Genomic DNA, 7,500 nt, shown 5'->3' with positions numbered 1-7,500 from the left:
AGCCACTGCTCCTGAACCCAGCCAAGCAAGGGGAGGCTCCCCGGGCACATCGGAACCCCTTCCCGGGCCCTTGGCAGTGCGGCAGGCTGGGAGACAGGGCCCAGGGCCGGAGAAACCGACCCGGGGCCCGGCCGGGCCCCTGGACGCAGCCGGGGCTCCCAAGCCCGGAGGTGCATGGGACGCCTCCCCGGTCCCTCCGGACCCCGTCCCGGGCACCCTGCCACGCAGCAGGACCAAGGACAGAGCCCGGGGTGGGGAGGCCGCCCTCCCCGGGCCCTCAGGGGCCCTAGCCACTGCTCCTGAACCCAGCCAAGCAAGGGGAGGCTCCCCGGGCACACCGGAACCCCTTTCCGGGCCCTTGGCAGTGCGGCAGGCTGGGAGACAGGGCCCAGGGCCGTGGCACCCGACCCGGGGCCCGGCCGGGCCCCTGGACCCAGCCTGGGCTCCCAAGCCCGGAGGCGCAGGGGAAGCCTCCCCGGGCCCTCCAGGACCCCGTCCCGGGCACCCTGCCACGCAGCAGGACCAAGGACAGCGCCCGGGATGGGGAGGCCGCCCTCCCCTGGACCTCAGGCCTTCCATGTCAGCCCGGCAATCTGGTCGCCCCATTGGAAAGCATTGCGCGCTACTATTGCAAACACATTATCTACCGGACTTGCTCTAGATGGCGCTCCAACATAAGGAATGTACCAACACCTTCCCTACTGGAATCGTGACGAGCAGGAGCCGTCATTAGCACTGAAGGGGCTAGTATATCAACACTTTCCCTCCTGTTGCGCAGGTTGGAGTTTGAAAAATAGATTGTATTATGCCTTTAGTTTGTGTGTCCTCTAGATCAAGTTGATCTACTGACTTGCGATGCCAAGGCATCTCGCTGTAAAGGAATGCGATGTCACAGCATGCATTTGTGCATTCGAATAGATGGCCGCCTATAACCCCTTCGCTGCGGCGGGTTTTCAAATGGGTTTGGGCATGGAGCTGCCCGGGACCCGTGGAGCCCGTCCTGGGCACTCTGACCTGCTGTTGGCCCGGGGGGGAGGACTGCCCGGGACCCGTGGAGCCCGTCCTGGGCACTCTGACAAGCTGTTGGCCCGGGGAAGGGAGCCCCAGACGACCGGGACCCGTGGAGCCCGTCCTGGGCACTCCTGTATGCCGTTGGCCCGGGGAAGGGAGCCCCGGACGTCCGGGTCCCGTGGAACTCGTCCTGGGCACTCTGACATGCCGCTGGCCCGGGGAAGGGTGCCCCGGACGCCCGGGGCCCGTAGCCCGTCCTGGGCACTCGGACAAGCCGTTGGCCCGGGGAAGGGAGCCCTGGACGCCCGGGACCCGTGGAGCCCGTCCTGGGCACTCTGGAATGCTTTGGCCCGGGGAAGGGAGCCCCGTGGAACTGGTCCTGGGCACTTTTACATGCCGTCGGCCTGGAGGTGGGTGCCCTGGACGCCCGGGGGAGGCCTGCCCGGGACCCGTGGAGCCCTTCCCGGGTACTTTGCCAATGCCGTTGGCCTCATAGAGATGGTTGCCCCAGACGCGTCCGGGGGAGGCCTGCGCGGGACCCATGGAGCCCGTCCTGGGCATTGAGCCATGCCGTTGGCCTGCAGATGGGAGCCCCGGATGCCCGGGGGAGGACTGCCCGGTACCCGTGGATCCCGTCCTGGGCTCTTTGACATGCCGTCGGCCTGGAGGTGGGTGCCCCGGACGCCCGGGGGAAGCTGCCCGGGACCCATGGATCCCGTCCTGGGCTCTTTGACATGCCGTCGGCCTGGAGGTGGGAGCCCGGGAGCGGGCTGCCCGGGACCCATGGAGCCCGTCCTGGACACTTTGACATGCCGTCGGCCTGGAGGAGGGTGCCCGGGACGCCCGTGGGAAGCCTGGTCGGGACCCGTGGAGCCCTTCCCGGGTACTTTGCCAATGCCGTTGGCCTCCTGGAGATGTGTGCCCCGAACGCCCGGGGGGAGGGCTGCCCGGGGCCCGTGGAGCCCGCCCTGGGCACTTTGACATGCCTTCGTCCTGGAGGTGGGAGCCCCGGACGCCCGGGGGAGGGCTGCCCGGGACCCATGGAGCCCTTCCCGGTTACTCTGCCATCCCGTTGGCCTCCTGGAGATGGGTGCCCCGGACGCCCGGGGGAGGTCTGTCCGGGGCCCATGGAGCCCGTCCTGGGCAGTGTGACATGCCGTCGGCCTGGAGGTGGGAGCCCCGGACGCCCGGGGGAGGGCTGCCCGGGACCCATGGAGCCCTTCCCGGTTACTCTGCCATCCCGTTGGCCTCCTGGAGATGGGTGCCCCGGACGCCCGGGGGAGGTCTGTCCGGGGCCCATGGAGCCCGTCCTGGGCAGTGTGACATGCCGTCGGCCTGGAGGTGGGACCCCCGGACGCCCGGGGGAAGGCTGCCCGGGACCCGTGGAGCCCTTCCCGGTTACTCTGCCATCCCGTTGGCCTCCTGGAGATGGGTGCCCCGGACGCCCGGGGGAGGTCTGTCCGGGGCCCATGGAGCCCGTCCTGGGCAGTGTGACATGCCGTCGGCCTGGAGGTGGGAGCCCCATACGCCCGGGGGAAGGCTGCCCGGGACCCGTGGAGCCCTTCCCGGTTACTCTGCCATCCCGTTGGCCTCCTGGAGATGGGTGCCCCGGAAAGCCCGGGGGAGGTCTGTCCGGGGCCCATGGAGCCCGTCCTGGGCAGTGTGACATGCCGTCGGCCTGGAGGTGGGAGCCCCGGACGCCCGGGGGAAGGCTGCCCGGGACCCGTGGAGCCCTTCCCGGGTACTCTGCCATCCCGTTGGCCTCCTGGAGATGGGTGCCCCGGACGCCCGGGGGAGGTCTGTCCGGGGCCCATGGAGCCCGTCCTGGGCAGTGTGACATGCCGTCGGCCTGGAGGTGGGAGCCCCGGACGCCCGGGGGAGGGCTGCCCGGGACCCATGGAGCCCTTCCCGGTTACTCTGCCATCCCGTTGGCCTCCTGGAGATGGGTGCCCCGGACGCCCGGGGGAGGTCTGTCCGGGGCCCATGGAGCCCATCCTGGGCAGTGTGACATGCCGTCGGCCTGGAGGTGGGAGCCCCGGACGCCCGGGGGAAGGCTGCCCGGGACCCGTGGAGCCCTTCCCGGTTACTCTGCCATCCCGTTGGCCTCCTGGAGATGGGTGCCCCGGAAAGCCCGGGGGAGGTCTGTCCGGGGCCCATGGAGCCCGTCCTGGGCAGTGTGACATGCCGTCGGCCTGGAGGTGGGAGCCCCATACGCCCGGGGGAAGGCTGCCCGGGACCCGTGGAGCCCTTCCCGGTTACTCTGCCATCCCGTTGGCCTCCTGGAGATGGGTGCCCCGGAAAGCCCGGGGGAGGTCTGTCCGGGGCCCATGGAGCCCGTCCTGGGCAGTGTGACATGCCGTCGGCCTGGAGGTGGGAGCCCCGGACGCCCGGGGGAAGGCTGCCCGGGACCCGTGGAGCCCTTCCCGGGTACTTTGCCATCCCGTTGGCCTCCTGGAGATGGGTGCCCCGGACGCCCGGGGGGAGGTCTGTCCGGGGCCCATGGAGCCCGTCCTGGGCAGTGTGACATGCCGTCGGCCTGGAGGTGGGAGCCCCGGACGCCCGGGGGAAGGCTGCCCGGGACCCGTGGAGCCCTTCCCGGGTACTTTGCCATTCCATTGGCCTCCTGGAGATGGGTGCCCCGGACGCCCAGGGGCGGTCTGTCCGGGACACGTGGAGCCCGTCCTGGGCATTGAGCCATGCCGTTGGCCCGGAGAATGGAGCCCCCAGACGCCCGGGGGAGGTGTTGCCCAGGCATATCTCATCTGGTCCCCCCGGGCAGAGAACCACCAGCCCTGGAGAGGTGTCCGGGCGTACCCTGCCCCTAGTAATCCGGAGGGAAATTACCCCCCTTTCTTGCAATCCGTGCACGCGAGGTGACAGAGGGGACCCAAGGCGTAAAAGAACCCGACCTCATGGAGCCCTAGCTGGGATCCGGGAGGCGAATGGCACCTCATCGGGACTTCCAGGGAAGCCCAGCCATCTGGTCGCCCCATTGGAAAGCATCGCGGGCGACCAGATGGCCGGGATCGAAAGGACTCCCAGCTCCCCATCCATCCCAAGCCTTCGCGGTAGGTTTCCTGACTTCCTGCCCACGCAAGGCAGGGCTCTTGGACCCCGGCTGGGCCTCAGGCGCAGGTTGGACCACCGGAGCTCTAGGGCCCGGACGACCTGGGGGGAGGAATGCCCGGGACCCGTGGAGCCCGTCCTGGGTACTTTGACATGCCGTCGGCCTGGAGGTGGGTGCCCCGGACGCCCGGGGGAAGCTGCCCGGGACCCATGGAGCCCGTCCTGGGTACTTTGACATTCCGTCGGCCTGGAGGTGGGAGCCCCGGATGCCCGGGGAGAGGTCTGCCCGGGACCCATGGAGCCCGTCCTGGGTACTTTGCCTATGCCGTTGGCCTCATGGAGACGGGTGTCCCAGACGCCCGGGGGAGGACTGTCCCAGACTCATGGAGCCCGTCCTGGGCACTTTGACATGCCGTCTGCCTGGAGGTGGGAGCCCCGGACGCCCGGGGGAGGGCTGCCCGGGACCCATGGAGCCCGAACCGGGCACGCTGCCATGCCGTCAGCCTGGATGGAGCCCCGGACGTCCGGGGTACGAGTGACCGGGACGCATGGAGCCCGTCCTGGGCACTTTTCCGTGCCTTCGGCCTGGAGCCCCCAGACACCCAGGGGAGGGCCACCGTGAAAACCATGGAGCCCGACCCGGGCACTCTGCCATACCGTCAGCCTAGATGGAGCCCCGGACGCCCAGGGGACGAATGCCCGGGACGCATGGAGCCCGTCCTGGGCACTTTTCCATGCATTCGGCCTGGAGCCCCCAGACACCCAGGGGAGGACATCCCTGGAAACCATGGATCACGACCCGGGCACTCTGCCATGCCGTCAGCCTGGATGGAGCCCCGGACGCGCGGGGGATGAATGCCCGGGACGCATGGAGCCTGTCCTGGGCACTTTTCCATGCCGTCAGCCTGGATGGAGCCCCGGACGCCCGGGTGACGACTGCCCAGGAGCCATGGAGCCCGTCCTGGGCAATTTGACATGCGGTTGGCCTGGAGGAAGGAAGCCCCGGGTGGCCTAGGGAGGTGTTGCCCAGGCATAGCCCATCTGGTCCCCATGGCAGAGAACCGCCAGCCTCGGAGGGGTGTCCGGGCGTACCCTTCTCCCTAGCAATCCGGAGGAAAATTACCCCCTTTTCTTGTAATCTGTGCACGCGAGGTGACAGAGGGGACCCAAGGCGCGAATGTACCCGACCTCCTGGAGCCCTCGCTGGGATCCGGGCAGCGAATGGCACCTCATCGGGACTTCCAGGGAAGTTCGGCCATCTGGTCGCCCTTATAGGAAAGCGTTGCGGGCGACCAGATGCCCGAGGGGATCCGGGCGACCAGATGGCCGAGGGAATCTGGGCGATCAGATGGCTGGACACGGAAGTGAAGCCGCCTGGACTCTCCCGACCCTGTCCCTGTCCCCGTCCCCGTCCCGGGACGAATGCCCGGGACGCATGGAGCCCGTCCTGGGCACTTTTCCATGCCTTCGGCCTGGAGCCCCCAGACACCCAGGGGAGGACCACCGTGAAAACCATGGAGCCCGACCCGGGCACTCTGCTATACCGTCAGCCTGGATTGAGCCCCGGACGCCCGGGGGACGAATGCCCGGGACGCATGGAGCCCGTCCTGGGCACTTTTCCATGCCTTCGGCCTGGAGCCCCCAGACACCCAGGGGAGGACCACCGTGAAAACCATGGAGCCCGACCCGGGCACTCTGCCATACCGTCAGCTTGGATGGAGCCCCGGACGCCCGGGGGACGAATGCCCGGGACGCATGGAGCCCGTCCTGGGCACTTTTCCATGCCGCCGGGGTGGATGGAGCCCCGGGCGCCCAGGGGACGACTGCCCAAGAGCCATGGAGCCCGTCCTGGGCAATTTGACATGCCGTCGGCCTGGCGGAAGGAAGCCACGGGTGGCCTAGGGAGGTGTTACCCAGGCATAGCCTATCTGGTCCCCATGGCAGAGAACCACCAGCCTTGGAGGGGCGTCCGGGCGTACCCTGTCCCTAGTAATCCGGAGGGAAAATACCCTCCTTTCTTGTAAACTCTGCACGCGAGGTGACAGAGGGGACCCAAAGCGTGAAAGTACCCGACCTCCTGGAGCCCTCGCTGGGATCTGGGAGGCAAATGGCACCTCATCGGGACTTCCAGGGAAGTTCGGCCATCTGGTCGTCGCATTTGTGGAGCCCTGGGAGAGAACTGGGGCTCGGCAGGGCCAGGGTGCCAGCAGGTCCCAGTCTGCCAGGTCACCAGGTCTGGGGATATGCTGCCCATGCGCTGCCGGGGCCCGGGCATGACCTCCGGTGGGCCCTCAGGTGCGTCAGTCCGGCACGGGGAGGCTCTGAACCTGCTTGGCTGGGGCCAGGGCTCCACAAATCCACTCGCCCGCTCGACCGGGGCCTAAACGGCATCCGGCTCATGGCGGGCTTGGGGCTTAGCTTCCAAACCCTACCCCCAGGCCAGGGAGAGCCTCTGCAGGCCCCGATGGTCCCCAGCGCCCGGAACCTCGGCTGGCTTGCAGGACGGGGGCTCCAGCACCCCGGGACCTGCCGGACAGAGTTCAAGCCCCAGGCACGGTCCCATGTTCCGAACCCTAGCCAGGCCGGGGAATGCCTCCCCAGGCCCAGAGGGATCCTAGCGCCCAGACCCTCGACTGCCTTGCAGGACAGGGGGCTCCAGCACCCTCGGGGCCTGCCAGATGGAGTTCATGCCCCGGGCCAGGTCCCAGCTTCCAAACCCTAGCCAGGCTGGGGAGAGCCTCCCCGGGCCCCGGTGGAGCCCCGTCCCCAGCGCCCGGACCCTCTGGTGGCCTGTGGGACGGGGGGCTTGCGCACCCCAGGGCTGGCCGGCCGGAGCACAAGCCCCAGGCCCGGTCCCACCTTCCGAACCCTAGCCAGGCTGGGGAGAGCCTCCCCTGGAACCGGTGGAGCACCGCCCCCAGCGCCCGGACCTTCTGATGGCCTGCGGGACGGGGGGCTCGCGCAACCCGGGGCTGGCCGGCTGGAGCTCAAGCCCCGGGCCCGGTCCCACCTTCCGAACCCTAGCCAGGCTGGGGAGAGAGAGCCTCCACGGGCACTGGTGGAGCCCCGTCCCCAGCACCCGGACCCTCTGGTGGCCTGCGGGACGGGGGGCTCGCGCAACCCGGGGCTGGCCGGCTGGAGCTCAAGCCCCGGGCCCGGTCCCACCTTCCGAACCCTAGCCAGGCTGGGGAGAGCCTCCACGGGCACTGGTGGAGCCCCGTCCCCAGCACCCGGACCCTCTGGTGGCCTGCGGGACGGGGGGGCTCGCGCACCCCGGGGCTGGCCGGCCGGAGCTCAAGCCCTGGGCCCGGTCCCACCTTCCGAACCCTAGCCAGGCTGGGGAGAGCCTCCCCGGGCCCCGGTGGAGCCCTGACCCCAGCGCCCTGACCCTCTGATGGCCTGCGAGATGGGGGGCTCGCGCAC

The sequence above is a fragment of the Lissotriton helveticus genome, chromosome 11, assembly GCF_964261635.1.
Source record: "Lissotriton helveticus chromosome 11, aLisHel1.1, whole genome shotgun sequence".
In the NCBI taxonomy this organism is placed as follows: Eukaryota; Metazoa; Chordata; class Amphibia; order Caudata; family Salamandridae; genus Lissotriton; species Lissotriton helveticus.
The sequence above is the reverse complement of the archived record's forward strand: the minus strand, read 5'-3'. Positions refer to the sequence as shown.